The sequence below is a fragment of the Chrysochloris asiatica genome, unplaced genomic scaffold, assembly GCF_000296735.1.
Source record: "Chrysochloris asiatica unplaced genomic scaffold, ChrAsi1.0 scaffold00438, whole genome shotgun sequence".
Classification (NCBI taxonomy): Eukaryota; Metazoa; Chordata; class Mammalia; order Afrosoricida; family Chrysochloridae; genus Chrysochloris; species Chrysochloris asiatica.
The window spans coordinates 941,685-957,273 of record NW_006408956.1 but is presented as its reverse complement, the minus strand read 5'-3'; the positions used below and the strand labels follow the sequence as shown (position 1 = coordinate 957,273).

General features: G+C 48.8%; 1 protein-coding gene across 1 annotated transcript in view; it reads right to left on the bottom strand.

Annotated features, from left to right (window-relative positions):
- Positions 1-15,589, bottom strand: part of RBM19 (RNA binding motif protein 19) — a 169,289-nt gene that overhangs the window by 14,229 nt on the left and 139,471 nt on the right. The window lies entirely within an intron of this gene.

The window sequence follows — 15,589 nt, the reverse complement described above, 5'->3', positions numbered from 1 at the left end:
TCATCTTTCTCCTGTGGAACAGTTGGTAATTTCGAACTGCTGACCATGAAATTAGCAGCCCAACCGGTAACCACTATGCTCCTTAAAATCAGAGATTGAGACCCTTTAAATTCAGGCTTGGCTTCTGGTACATCACTCGCTAAACAGTCTTACACCTCCCAGAGGCCTAGGTTGTCATGGCAACTGCATCTTATAGCCAAGGAAACTGAGGCACAAAATGGTCAAGTCAATGCCCCAGCACCCAGCCGGTCTGTGTCCTCCCCGTGCTGGGAGGTGGAATGACCAGAGAGGGACCACACGAGTCAGAGGTACAACTGTCACACTGCATATCCAGGCCCCTCCTGCCCCCCAGCACTTCCCTCTGCCACTGTTTCTCCTTCCTGGGCCTTTAACTAAAGGGCGCCAACCCCCTGTCCACATGGCTCAGACTAACCTCTCAGAGCCCAAAGTTGTTGCTCTGAGGTGTAGTCAGACGAACTTACTTACATGGACGTGTACCTGATTCCCAGCTTCCCAGCAACAGTCCGGTGCTCACTTCTGTGTGTCGGACTCCACAGAAGACCCGTGATGCCGAACAGGTTTTAGCGGAGTTCCCAAACTCAGAAGGACTAAGAAGAGAGGCCTGGTGATGTACTTTTGAAACTCAGCCAGTGGGAACCCTATGGATCAAAACACTCTGGTCCACAACTGATGGTGGGGATGGTGCAGGACCAGGGAGCATCTCCCTCTGCTGTTGATTCTGTAACAGCCAGAATTCATCAGGCATTGGAACACGGGCTGCCCTGGGGTGGGGAAGAGGACATGGAGAGGGACGAGCTGAGAACTAGCAGCCAAGCTTTTGGGGGTGGGGGAGAGGGTTGTCCACAGACCTACCACACCTATGTGGGGGTACTGTTGTCCTGGTGGTAATTACCTGCCTCACAGAATGTCAGTGATGGATCATGCATGACCAAACCCTGTGAAGTGAATGTTAGCTGCTGTGAGGTTGACCCTGTCCAAAATGAACACAACCCCGCCCAGTCCTTGGTCAAGGGTGGCTAGGACTGTGGGGACTCATTTCTAAAGTAGATCGCCAGGTCTTTCTTTCTAGGCCATCTTAACTTTGAAGTTCTGACACCCGCTCAGCATCCTAGCAGCACCCAAGCTGCTCATGGAGTGCATCAGTGGGTCATCTGCACGAAAGACAAGAAGAATTCTATCATGGAACCACCCGTGTTTCCTTTAAGGCAGATACAGCCCATTTAGCAGACAGGAGAGACAAGGCTCCAGGCAGTGCTGGTATAAGAGCTGAGCAGCCTAGCCTGTCCACAGTCCAAGTCCTGCATGCTGTCTGTGGCCTGGCAGGTCAGCAGGGGGCCGGGATACAGCCTGCAGTGGGGTCTGTGCCATGTGCCGTGGTCGAGGATGGCACTAAGGGGTTTGACTTTCGGTGGCAGTACACTAATTGCCCCCCCTCACAAGTCTCACTTAACACTGGGATTTTATGGAATTCTTTGGGGTTCCCAGTTCTGTTTGCTGCCTTGAAAACATGGGAGCATTAGGCGAATCAGTTCTTCCTGAGATTCCAGCTGGGCATCCTGAGGATTCAGGTTTGTTTTTAGCCCCAGGCTGGGTCCAAGTTCTGTGTACCAGCATCACACTGGGCTCAGCCTGGAGGCTGGGTATAATGGAATCATTCCTGTTCTACAGAGGACAACACTGAGGTTCTGGGAGGTGATGTGGACATCCCTTCCCTCCCTAGCCAGGGAGTTCTCGTCAGTGCCCGGGCCTTTAGCCACGGAGTTTCACCGTCTCAGCCTCTCCACAGCCCTGACCTCCCAGCAGGAGGAGTCTAGTAGCCCATGCTCCTAGATCTGCAGGGAAACAGGTATGAAAACTGAGGCAAAAAGCCATACAGCAAAGAAATCAAAATCATAAGCCACTGTGATGGTGGGCTCTCTGGGTTGGTGGCCCAGCTCTGACATCCCTCCATGACCCCACATCCCTACTGTTAGACCGAAGCACCAATAGAATCTGCCTCCTAAGTTTGCAGTGATAATGAACTCTACGAGCTTAGAGAAAGCTCTTAGCACAGATTGGGAGCAGCGTTGGCTCAGTGGTTGAATTCTTTTCCATGTAGGAGACCTGGGTTCAATCCCAGGTCAGTGCCTCTCATGTGTAGCCACTAACCGTCCGCCAGTGGGGGGTCTGAGTGTTGTGATGATGCTAAACAAGTTTCAGTGGAGCTTCCGGGTGAAGACCGACTGGAAGGACAGGCCTGACAATGTGTTTCTGAGAAGCAGCCAATCCCTAAGGAGCAAGCGATCCTGGGGGTGCTGCAGAACTAGGTGGCATTCACCTTTTGTGAGTAAGGGGTGACTTCACTGCAAACAACTACAGAATCAGATTAGGGCACTGCTGTGGGTCCTGTCCTAGGCTTTTTCCCTCTCTGAAACAGCACCTGATCTTAGAAAGCCTCCTACCTCAGCGAGTGTCCTGGGTCCTCAGCCAGAGGACTGCCAAGATGTCTGTCTCTGATAGTCAACAGATGAGGGACTCACTTTTGGGGGAAAGGGTTCAGTCTCCACCAAATCACATGTCAGAGCAAGAAGGAACGGTGTTGTCCAGTTGCTTCTGCATGCCTCGTTTTATAGATGGGGAAAGAAAAACTTTTGGTATCAAAAAGTATTTGTTAATGAGTCACATGTGAAAAGCTGAGGCTACAAAGGAGCTCGGGGCTGCACTGGGCTGTAAGTAAGCAGGGCTGCCTGTGAGGTTACCCACACGTCTAGGTCAGATCCATGGGGTGTGGGTGCCCTGAAGTATGTAGCATTCTGTCTGCTCCCAAGGGGTCTATAGATTGACACTGTAATCATAACATGAACGAGTAATAGGCACCCAACAACCATAATGGGAGACTGCGGCAGCATATTTTGAGCCCCCGCTACGTGTAGGGCACCACTTTCAATATTTGGTTGTATCTTCTCAATAACCCTTGATGAAGATTACCACCCCGTTACACAGATGAAGAAACACAGGTTCAGACAGGAAGTAGTTGATAAGAGAATCCAAACTCCAGACCTGTCCACTACTTGTTTCTGCCACCAGGGGCAGTGGGTCTCCAAGGAGGAGGGTCCCCTCTGGATTGTGTCATCTAGGATGGGTTCATCCTATCAGAAGTTTCTTACACAACTTTTTCCTCCTCCTCACCTCCTCCTGGGATGGGGCTGAAACCCAGTTCGACTCCTTTGTGTTCTGTCTGGAAATTAAATGTCCGGCCCCAGTCGGGGCTCTGGTATCGGCTCCACCCCCTACCTTTCCCCAAATTCCAGGGCCTTTCTTTGCCCCACCAGACAGTGGGCGTTTTGCTCAGACCCAGGCTTCCCCTAGAGTTCGTGCTTGGCAGTGATAACAGGATTAACCCCGAGGAGGCAGACCACTTAATTAAACTTTGGAAGGAGGAAGGCATTCTTGTATCCTCATTACAGGTCTTGGGGAAAGGCACTGGGATTCCTCATGGGCCAGCCTAAGGGATCTCACTCCACCATCCATTCTGGTTCAGCCAGGTTGAGAGCATCCTGGTGTCCACCTGTCCGTCCATCCCACAGTTGCTTACCGTGAGCCTCATCTGTGTTATTACTGAGGATGGAGAAATGGTGAACTCTGCTGGCTTCCTCTCCTCACCATACTCCCATTCTACTCTCCACACAGTGATCTTTAAAAACGTAACCAGCTTAAAATCTTCCAGTTTCTCCACCTCTTAAACCTGGCTGGTCTTATGACTTGGCTTGGCTCCTGTCTGGAAAGCAGGCCTCAAGAAATGTTAAACGTTCTGCTTGGCTGTTGTAGCCCCGCCTCCACTTTGAGAATGAGCGTGGGGGTGATGGGGAGAGCTTGGGGCTTGACGGGCTAGCCTGATGGGGGATGAGCAACCATGTGGAGGACAGACAAACCATCCTTGTCAAGGCTTGAGACCAGTTGCCAGCCGGATGACTTTGAACATGTTACAGACATCAGCCTAGACCAGTCATGCCACCTAACTGACCACAGCTGACCACAGGCACACAAGAGAACCCAGTCAAAACTAGAATGATGTAGCTGACCTATGGGTGGTTTTGAACTATCGGCCTTGTAGCTAGCAGTCCAGGGCTGATCCCACAGCACCATACCAGGACTCTGTTTATTGTGTTGGGTCACAGAGCTTTGGGGGCATTTGTTTTGCAGCATTGTTGGAGCAATAGCTGATGGATACAGCTTTCCCTTGTCTTTTGTATTAAATGCACCTTCCCTTCTGTACCTCATTGAGTGCTGGGGGAGGGAGGAGGAGGGACATGGGAAAGGGCGAGGCATAGGCAAAGAAGACGGAGAGGAGAACCAGCAAGAGGAAAAAATGGTTTTGGAGAACCCTCTGCAACCTCTATAGTTGGCACATTCCAGTGTGGTCCTAACTCTCCCAACAGCCGTGAGGTGGCCACCAGTCTTCTCTGTTGATGGAAGTAAACTGACTTTCCCAGTGTCACGTGGTGGGTGGCAGGGCTAGGAAACAAGCCAGGTTTGTCTGCATATAAAGTGCGTGATTTTCCAAGGTAATGATTAGCTGAAAGATTGGCAGTTCACACCCGCCCACAGGTGCCTCAGAAAGGAAGGCTGGTGGTCTGCTTATCAATGCCTTGGAAACGCCACTAGGGATCCCTTTAACCCTACACACGGGTCCCTCTCTGAGTCAATCAGCTCATGCCAACTAGCAGACACCACTATCCTTTTCCAGGATTGAGGGACACTGTGGTGGTGGTGGTGGTGGTGGTGTGTGTTGTCTAGTCGGTTCAGACTCATAGCAACCCTGTATAGGGCTTCTGAGGAGCAGCTGGTTTAAACCACTGACCAGGTGACTAGCAGTCCAGTGCTTATCCTACAGCCTCGCCAGGACTCATGAGGGACACTGGTTGGTGGTGGTTGTGTGCCACATAGCCAATTCTGACTCTGACTCATAGCAACCCTGTATTCATACAACTTCTCCCTCAGACAGATGGCTGTAAATCTTTTCAGGTGCAGAAAGCCTCTTCTCATCTTCCTCCCACAGCTGGTAGATTCCAACTGCTGACCCTGCAGTTAGCAGCCCAACTCATAATCCACTATGCTACCTGTTGGCAGTTCTCTTGCAATTTTCTGTAATTTCTGTCATTACCAATACTGAGTGATTATGGCATGCAATTCTCACTTTGTCCTCAACCATGATCCTAACTAACCGGTCCTGCTATTCGCCCAATTGACAGATAGAGAAAATAAGACCCAGAAAGATGGAACAATCTGATCGAGAGTGGCAGAGAGGCGGTGCCAGGACATGACCCATGCCCTGCTGGTGGGTCCTGATTTGACTACTTCCTTGGACCTTATGTTTTCTTGCAATCTCCCAAATATCAGTTATTTCCTGTTGGATGGAGCTGTCCAGGTGGGGAGTTAGGATCCCTTTTTGCTCTATGGGGTAGCTGAGGTACTGAGAGGAACCAGGCTGGTCCAGCTCTCTTCTCCTCTGCAGCCTCTCCCAGTCCCCTTTCCCAGGTCCCACATGATCAGAACGCATCACCCCCCCACCCCACATGCCCCAACCCTCTGGGAGGGGGGGCGCTGAGGAGGACAGTGATGGATCTGGGCCAGCCGGCATTTCATTCTCCATCCTGCGACTGTGTTGTCGCCCACCCTCCCCACTCCTCCTCCCTCAGACAGATGACAAGTGTGAATGCTTGTGACCCACAGAAATTATCTTCCCTTCTCTTTCACCGCATAATTTTCTGCCCTCTCGTCTGGACAAGCCTGAATGATTTTTAGCTACAAAAAAAAGGGTGGGGGGAAATTATCATTCAGGGGAAAAAAAATACAGGAGGAGGTTTGGTGCTAGCCGACAGACAGTCCATCTCTCTGGTGAAAATGAGACTCTCCTGCCTGCTGAACCCCAGGGAGCTGGGGAGCTGGCGCTTGCAGGAGGACTGTGAGCACCCCGGTGGGTGGGGAGGCTCATGTCTGCAGCCAGTTCCAGTGGCTCAGGCACCAATGGCTTTTCCTGGAGACACCATACTGTTCACACACATGTGGCCTGGCGCACCTCGAGGACTTTGGGGACAGACACCAGGACCACAGCCCACCTGTGTGTGCCCCAGCACTGTCCAGCCCTCCAGCCTCACTGTGCCCAGGATATGGGCACCTTTACCCCCCAGTCCACGTACATAGTTTTCTGAAAGCTTCTTTGCTATGCCTCTATCATATATGCACACATGGGTACAAACACAATCACACATGCACACACTAGCCCACACTCCGGGCTGCTCCACAGGTCAGCAAGCAGAGTAGTATTGTTGCTAAGTGCCGTCGAGTCCACTCTGACTCATATCAGCCAAGTTTAGGGTTTCCAAATGAGTGCCTGGTGGGTTGGAAGCCCAGACCTTGTGGTTCAAACTGACCTTGGCGGTCCAGTGCTTTATCCCACCCCACCACCCTGGGACGCTCAAGTAAAGTATTCATGGCTTTAAAACATCTCTAGTCTGTTGTTCTTGTTAAGAACCGTTCAGTGGGTTCCGACTCATGGTGACCCCATACAGGGCTTCCAAGGAGCTGCTAACCAACCTGTAGTTAGCAGGCCAGTGTTTACCTTACAGTGCTACACCAGAACTTCTCTATGCTATTATTCTCATTTAAATTTCTGAACGTTGGAAGAAAGGTGTGTTAGTAAATAATCACCATGAACAGTCTGAGGTTCAGCTCTCCAGAGTTTTCTATGTAAACACACACTTTCTCTCCCTCCCTCCTCCCCTCCTTCATCCACCAGTACTACTTACTTAGTGACTTGGTGCAAGTTCCTTAACCTCTGACTATCTGTGAAATGGACATGATTACAAATTAGTGACTGTAGTAAAAATTAAATGAATTAACTGTGCTTTGCATAAACTGTTCACTAACTGTCAGTTACTGTCATCAGATGTTGACAGTAGGTACTGCAGAGCCCTGTGTTCCAACCCTAGGTTTCAGGTGGGAGTTCAATAAGTTCTCCCTGGATTTCACATGGTTAATTGCCATTGAAATACTCCCAACTCATAGTGACCCTGTACAGGATTTCTGGGGAGTGGGTTTGAACTACCTACTGGCCTTGTAGTTAGCAATCCAGTGCTGCGCCACAATGGTTTTTCATATTATGAAACTGTTCTCTTGGTTGGGTAAAAAAAGGTTCACCTACTTGAAGCAAAACATAACACAACACAGTATGAATTCCATATGGAAAGCCACAGCCATTGGGGCCTGAGCAAGACTACTGTTGCCAGACTGAGCTTGGCTGTGTGGCCTTGAGTGAGTGACGTAGCTTCTCTATGCCCCAGTTTCACCATCTCTAAATTGGGAATAACAGCATCAAAGGTTCTTATGTAAAGCGATAATGAATAATGCGTACAAGTTGTTCTTAAGTGCCATCAAGTTGGTTCCGACTCATAGCGACCCAGTATAGGGTTTTGGTAGAGTAGCTGGTAAGTTTGAACTACCAATGTTGTGGTTCAAACCAACCTTAAGGTCCTGCGCTTATCCTGTAGCACCTCACCAGGACTCCAAATGCATACATGTATGTAGTTGTTAAGTGCCGTCAAGTTGGTTCTGACCCATAGTGACCCTGTATAGGGTTTCTGAAGAGCGGCTGGTGAGCTTGAACTGCTGACCTTGCAGTCTTAGCACATTAACCCGCAGCACCACACCAGGACTCTCATATACGGATTGTTGTTAAGTGCCGTCAAGTTGGTTCTGGCCCATAGCGACCCTGTATAGGGTTTCCAAGGAGCAACTGGTGAGCTTGAACCACCAACCCTGTGGTTCAAATGACTTTGCAGTCTGGCGCTTTAACCCACAGTGCCACACCAGGACTCCCAAATGCAGATACATAGACAAGTGGAATTAAAAGATAATGAAATTTTCCCCACGTACTTTTTGAAGCCCCCTCATCTTTGTAAAAATTCATCAAAAACATGCACATTGTGTAGTTTTATCTCAATTTAAAGTTTTTTAAAAATGAAGAATGTTGTATGTACATATATGTACACATGTATAATAAACGAACAAGGAACTCTGGTAGCGTAGTGGTTACGAATTGGGCTGCGAACCTTAAAGTCAGCAGTTCAAACTACCAGCTGTTCCGCAGAAAAAGATGAAGTTTTCTGCTCCCATAAAGATTTACAGCCTCGGAAACCCTGTACAGGGTCGCTATGAGTCGGAACCGACTCCACGGCACATACCAACAACATAATAAATGAACACATGAATATGCTGATGGCACCTAATAACATTCTTCATTTAAATTGAGATATAACTACATAATGTGCATGTTTTGGTGAATTTTTTACAAAAAACACAGACTTCAGAAAGTCTGTGGAAAAAATTCCATTATCTTTAATTCCACTTGTCAATGAACTTTTTGAATCCTCCCTGTCTACGTCTGTGTAACCATCACTCAGATCAAGACGCACATGGCTCAGTTCCAGACTGTCCTCAAGCTGCCTCCCGTATGCTGCATCACTCCTTCACTCCCCAAGAACCACGACGCTCACTATCATCACAGATTAGCTTTACCTCCTCTTTAACCTTCTACCAACGGAACCACGGGCTCTTTCACGCAATGGAATGTGCTGAGTTCTGCGTGCAATATTATGTCCTTTTTCACTCCTGAGTACGACTCTGTTGTGCAAATGTACCCGGTGAATTTGCCCACTCTACTGTTCCATACACCTCTGCATTGTTTCCAGTCTTTATCAGTTGTTGAGTCCATTCTGACTCATGGCAACCCCTTTGTGTCCGAGGAAAATTTTGCTTTACAAGGTTTTCCACGGCTGGTATTTCTGATGCAGACTGCCAGGCCTTTCTTCTGAGGGACCTCGGAATAGAACGTGCACCAAATTTTCAGTTAGCAGCCAAGTCCCCACCCAGGGACTTCCTCCAGTCTTTAGCAATGGCAGATATAATTGCTCTGAACATTCTTGGAGCCTTTCTACTCCTGTTGCTGCCGCTGCTGCTGTTGACTCACTTCTGACTCATAGCAACCCTGCACTGGGTTCCTGAAGAGAGGCTGGTGGGTTTGAACCGCTGACCTTTTGGCTAGTAGCCCAGTGTTGATCCTACAGCGTCACACCACAAGTTGTTAATGAGCTTTTATTCCTTTCTCCCTTTGCTGTACACCTCAAATCCAACTTCCATGGCTCAGTGTGTCAATGCCAACACTTCATTTGCGTTAGGAAGTGGATGTTAGGGTACCACGGGGAGACAGCTCTGAAATGACACAGAGGACACCCTCACCCCAGTGGGATCCAGACCAGGGCAGAAAACAGGTTAAGTCCAGGCAGTGAGTTTCCATCTGTCTGTCTTCCCACCCACGATGGGGCTATAACCTGCTGTCCAGCTTCGTTAACCTTAATAATAACGAGGGCATTTCCTCTAAACTGCCTTAGCCTGATGGTTGCAGACAATGGGGAACCTTTTTTTCTGCCAAGGGCGATTTGGATATTTGTAAGATCACTTAAAAGAAAATTATGTTTCTATGAATAAAGTCCCCAGATTTATTGAAATCTGAGTCCGCCTGTGATTGCTTTGGTAGGGCCAGACCAAATGATTTTGCGGGCCTCGTATGGCCCACAGGCTGGACATTCCCCACCACTGACCTATGGTGCCTGGAGTTTTCCCAGCACAGGCTCAGTTACCTTCCACAAAATGTTTATTGCACGACGCACCTCAAACTCTTAGAACCCTTTCCGGGACTTGTGTGGATTTTCTCTTCTCTCCCACTCTTGTGGGCACTTCACCACTCTGCTTCCCTTTCCCATCCAGACTCAGTGGACACACTAAATTACCCCCCACCCCCAGCAAACAATCTTTCACAAATGCTGATGTTGGGCCAGCCAAATTGCTTTTGGGTGAAATAATGATCGCATGCAAAATAAGGCCCATGTCTAGTTTCACAAGCTTGAGAGTGGCCATATAAGATACAACAGAAACAAGCCAACAAGGTGGAGAGCCTACACACCTGTTGTGACATAGCAGTGAGTTGGTACTGACTCACAGTGACCCTGTGCACAACAGAACCCTGCCCGGGCCCGCGCCACTGTGTCAGTCCGTCTCATTGGGGGTCTTCCTTTTTCATTGGCTGTCCACTCCTTTGCCAGGGACTGAAAGGAACTGAGCCCTCCTGACAACATGTCCAAAGTTTGAGAACATGCTTCTAAGGAGCATTCTGGTTGTACTTCTGGAGCAGACTAGTTTGTTCTTCTGGCAGTCTTCAACATTCTTCACCAATACCGTTCATAGAATGGATTCATTGTTAATACCGTGAGTTCTTCTTATTCATTGTTCACATGCTTAGGAGGTGAATGAAAACCGGATGGTTTAGGTCAGAAGCACCTTAGTCAGTCGTCAAAGTGACATGACTGCACCAAACTCGATGCCCCTGGTTAGAATGGGCGAAATATGCACAGCAAAACGCCAATTCTAAAACAAGTGGTCAGACTAACTGAGATACTCTGATCCTCGAAGCACACTTATCCCCAGAAAAACAAAATGATGCACAAAATAAAGGGTATCACCCATGGAATGGACTTTTAGTGTGGCGCTGCATACTTAAATATCTCTACTTCTACCTCTTTACTTATTAGGAGGGGCTAAGGGAAGGACGCCTGGTGTGGATCAGCACTGGACTGTGAACCATAAGGTTAGCAGTTCAAACCCAGCAGCTGTTCCTTGGAAACCTTATACAGGGCGCTATGAGTAAGAATCGACTCGACGGCACTTATCCCCACCACCACCCATTAGATTGGAGCTTCACTTAAGTCAACAACTAATCCAGAGGAAAGATGAGAAGATAAGGGGGCATGGAGACTAGACACTGAAAAAGGGACCAACCAGAACATACAGAGGATGTTGACACAATGTGGAAAAGTAACTACTGTCATTGGTCAATTTGTGTGGGAACTGACAAATGGGAACCTGACTTGCAGTGGAAAATTTCACTAAAAACACAAAATCATAACAAAAAAGTTTGCTTCCCCTAGTTGTTAAGTGCTGTTGAGTTGGTTCTGACTCATAGCAACCCTGTATGGGGTTTCCAAGGAGCAGCTGGTGGGTTTGAATTATCGACCTTAACAGTTCACAGTCCAGTGCTGACCCTACAGCGCCACATCACGAGTCCTATGTTGTTAAGTACTGTGAAGTTGGTTCCAACTCATAGTGACCCTATCCAGGGTTGCTGAGGCTGCAAATCTTTACGGGAGCAGAAAGCCTCTTGCTCCTGCGGAACAGCTGGTAGTTTTGAACTGCCAACCTTGAGGTTGGCAGTCCGACTCATAACCACTATGCTACCAAAGCTCCTTCCTTTTCCTTAGCCCTTTCTAATAAGTACAGAGATAGAAGTAGAGATATTTAAGTATGCAGGAGATTCATTTACATGGAAGATAGATCTTCCATACCTGCTTGCTAGTTTCGGTTGCCATTCAGGGATGTTTTTAACACCAAGTAACAGAAAACACAACTGTCTAGTGTAAGGTGGCTGGTGTGGATTAAGCTTGTCTGATTCTTTTGACCCTTCCCTCAACGTTTCAAAGTGGTTGCTGCAGCTCCAGGCATCACATCTCAGTGAAAGGCAGAAATCAGTAGGGAATGGAGAGGGTCCACAGCTTCAGTACTTATCAGGAGAATAAAAACAAAAGCTTAAAAGCTGTCTGACTGGCTGCAGCAGTATCCCAGGCACCTCTTCCTGCAAGAGGGGCTAGGAAGGTGGGTGGGAAGTAGCACAGGCAAAGCACCCTCTCTTCCAGTAAATGGCAGAGCGACCAGTTACTCCTTAGGTGGGTAATTCTCATGGCCGTTCTTCACATACTTCACTGTTTCAGGAGCTCTGGCAACTTGAAGGCCTCAAACACTGTGTTGTGTGTGGCTGATCCTGCCACCACTCTAGGCATACGTCATGTAGGTGTGACTTCTTAGCTTGTGAGTCTCACCCAGAACACCACTTGGGTGTCCTGGCCATCCTGGACCACCCCAACCACAGTCCACTGCCCACTTCTCAGCCCTCACCTCTCTATACAAAATGATGTCTCTTTGTTCCTGCTTTACCATGTTTCCTCATGAGATCTGTTGATTCTTGTCAGAGTAGGGAATGTGACTTAAATATAAGTCCAGGGTTTTAACTGATTACAACAGCACTCTTGTTAGAAGACAAATGCTCGTGTGTGTGTGTGTGTGTGTGTGTGTGCGCACACACGCATGGACTCCCTGGCTGGTGCAAACGGTGGATGCGCTCAGCTGCTGATCCAAGACTGGTGGTTTGAGTCCATCCACAAGTGCTTTGGAAGAAAGTCTTGGCCATCTACTTCTGAAAAATCAGCCATTGAAAGCTCTACGGGGCACACTTGTACTCTTGACATGCATGGGGTATGGATTCTTCATGAGTCAGATGTACTGGATGGCCACTGGTGTGTCTGTTCATGAGTATGCGCATAAACACACACAGACTCAGCACAGAGGACAGAAACAAGCAGAGGAAACACACACACCAATTTCCCGGCCAGCCTCATTGTGTCATGTGTTAGTCCTGAGGACCTTGTGGTTGAAGACAGAGCACATTCGTGGACAGATGATAGAAACCATCACTTGCAGCCGAGGTCTCAAGTTTAAGCTAGTGTGCACTTGCTTTAATGTGGGCCCAGTGTCGCTGGCTGGTGTTGATCAGACCCCCGGAAGGGAGGGGAGGGCTAAAATTCACACATGCATCTTGCCTGAAACAGACTCAGTCCAGTAGGGCTCCGAGGGGTCTCCACGCTAATGCCACCTTGATAGGCTCCTTCTAAGAGGTCAGCGTGACCCAAAGGTACCCAGCCCCTTGTCCCCCGTTGTTGGGGTCCATCCACCCAGCCTCCAGGGTTAACATTCTCAGCTGCTAGTTCTAAGAATGGCAGTTCAAACCCACCCAGTGATGCTGGGCTCCGGGGAAGACAGGTTTGGCAATCTGCTTTGACAAAGATGACAGCTGAGGCAATCTTACGGAAAATTCTGCTCCGACACATGGGTCGTCATGAGTGGGGATTGCACTGGTTTTTTATCTTTCCAGCCCAGCTCGTCTTGTTACGGATACCTCCCCCTCCACCAACTTCTGCTCTGGCGTCTGACTTTCCAAGGAGCTCGTGCAGACCAGGCTCTTAAGTTACTGCTGGGGGTGGGGGGGTGGGGGGGCCTGCAATGGGAAGTGCAAACACCCCTGCCCTGCAGAAGCGACATCCTAATCCCTTGTCCTACCTGGTGGCCTGGGGTGAGGTACACAGGTGGATGTTGTCTGGGATATTCAGCTGCTGGCACAGCAGACAGGCGAAGATGACCAGCTGGGCCTGGCCAAGTGTCCATGGATGAAGGGACTCTGAATGGAGAGAAGGGGAATGAGTGGTTGCTCCCCCGTAGTTTCCAGGAGACTCGCAGGCTGCTGCGGTCACTGTCATACAAACCCTTCCCCCGTACGACGGCGGCTCCCATGGGGACAAGGGGTGAAATAGAATATTTTATCAGCCATGTACATATGTAACCAGAAATGCAGCTGAAAAGCAAGCCCTCATGCTGCTGAATAGCAGAAGGAGGGAGAGTGCTGACATCTACCAGATCCACAAGAAGAACAAATGGGAGCCTGTGACTGTCACCCTCCACCTTGTCTCACCCTCCACCTTGTCTGTGGGGAAGATGTGTGCGCATAGACAACACTGTGGGCATGACGTTTATAAAGCAATTGTGCTCGACTATTCAACTAGAGGTTGGTGGTTCGAATCTACATGGTGGTTCCGCAGAAGAAAGGCCTGGCAACCTGCTTCCATAAAGACTGGTTAGTTATGTGCTGCGAAGTCAGTTCCGACTCATAGCGACCCCTTATAGGGATTCCGAGGCTGTAAATCTTCACGGGAGCAGAAAGCATCATCTTTCTCCTGTGGAACAGTTGGTAATTTCGAACTGCTGACCGTGAGGTTAGCTGCCCAACTCGTAACCATTATGCAATGAAACCGTCTGGAGCACAGCTGCACTTTGTAACGTGGGGGTCACCAAGATGACTTGAGGACAATGGGTTTGATTTCTGTATTTAGACATTAAAACTCCTATATACATAAAAAGTAAAAAAACCCAACAAAACAAAAAGAAGATATATTTAAAAACCTCCCAACTTCCCAGAAATGGAGAAGATTCTTCAAAGAAGGGGCTGAAGGTTTCCATTAGGGGTCACTGGTGGCCCAAGGAACATCTTGCATCACGGGAAAGAACTCCTGAGTTCTGGGCAGGCTGGGTTCGCCCCGGCATGGAGCTCCAAGTTCATTCTGGCAGGTTGGGGTGGGTGACGCTTAGATGGAGGAAGCCCAGGTTTCCGTTGTGGTCTGATGCGGTAGGAGGTGTTAAAGGTCCAGGAACACAGAGGTGTAAGGTACCATCTCCCTTCTGCTCCCCAAAGGGCAGCCATCTCGCCCCAGCCCTCCGCTGTACCGTCAGCCAGAACCTAAACACCAGGGTAAAAAGCCAGCAAGATGAATGTTCATTACAACCTGAGTCACAAACACCCAAATCAGCGGAAAGAACCCAAATAACCGTCACAGACCAAAGGGTAAACCAAACAGTGGTCTATCCGTACAGTGGATACCTGCTGAGTCCTGCTGAGTCCGTTCTGACTGAGACTCTGTGGAGGCTGGTTTTGAACTTCTAACCTTGCAATCCAGTGCTGATCCTACAGTGCTACAGCAGGTCTCAGCCTTAAAGGGATGCGAGCTACCACATGGCTGAACCCTGAAAACCCCGTGCTGAGAGAAACAAGCCAGACACACAAGGTCAGTTATTGTACCGTCCCTACTTCTAAGTATCTGCATCAGCCAACTGTGTAGAGACCCAGCAGATGAGTAGTTACCAGGGGCCGGAGGGAGAAAACAGGATGTTGTGGGTTAGGAAGCAGTGAATTTCTGCTTAGGGGGATGGACGCAGTGGCCATGGGTCATGATGATGGTTGTACAACATGATGAATGTGACCAATGCCACAGAACTGTACTTGTCAAAAAAGCTGACTCGGCACACGTGTTACAGATACTCGTGTATCTGACCACGATGAACAACGACAACAAAAGAATGCTGGAAAGATTTGGAAACAGTTACGGGGTGATGGTTGCAAAACACAATGAACATAACATACATGTCAAAACTGTAGAAGTAACAATTGTTTTGTTACATATATATTTACAATAAAAACAAAAACTCAAGAGAAATACCCCAAGAAAACCCAGGTGTTAGTGTGAAAGCAACCAATCATGCAAACAGTCACCATCCCACCGGCACAGGAAAGCATTCTTAGTTTATGGGTGTTTGTTACACTGGCTGGGGAAGTCCAGGGGGTGAGCAGGCAACCTCAGTGTTATCCGGGTGGCAGAGATGAGGCACGGTTTTGGTTCTTTTCTGGTGACTGGTCTGTATGCACATTTTATAGAAATGACCAGCTGTGACACTTGGCACACCTCACCACACCTCTGTCCCCAACTCTTTGGCTGGGGCTTCTGCTACGAGCTCATTCAGAAGTTTGAAGAAAAAGAAA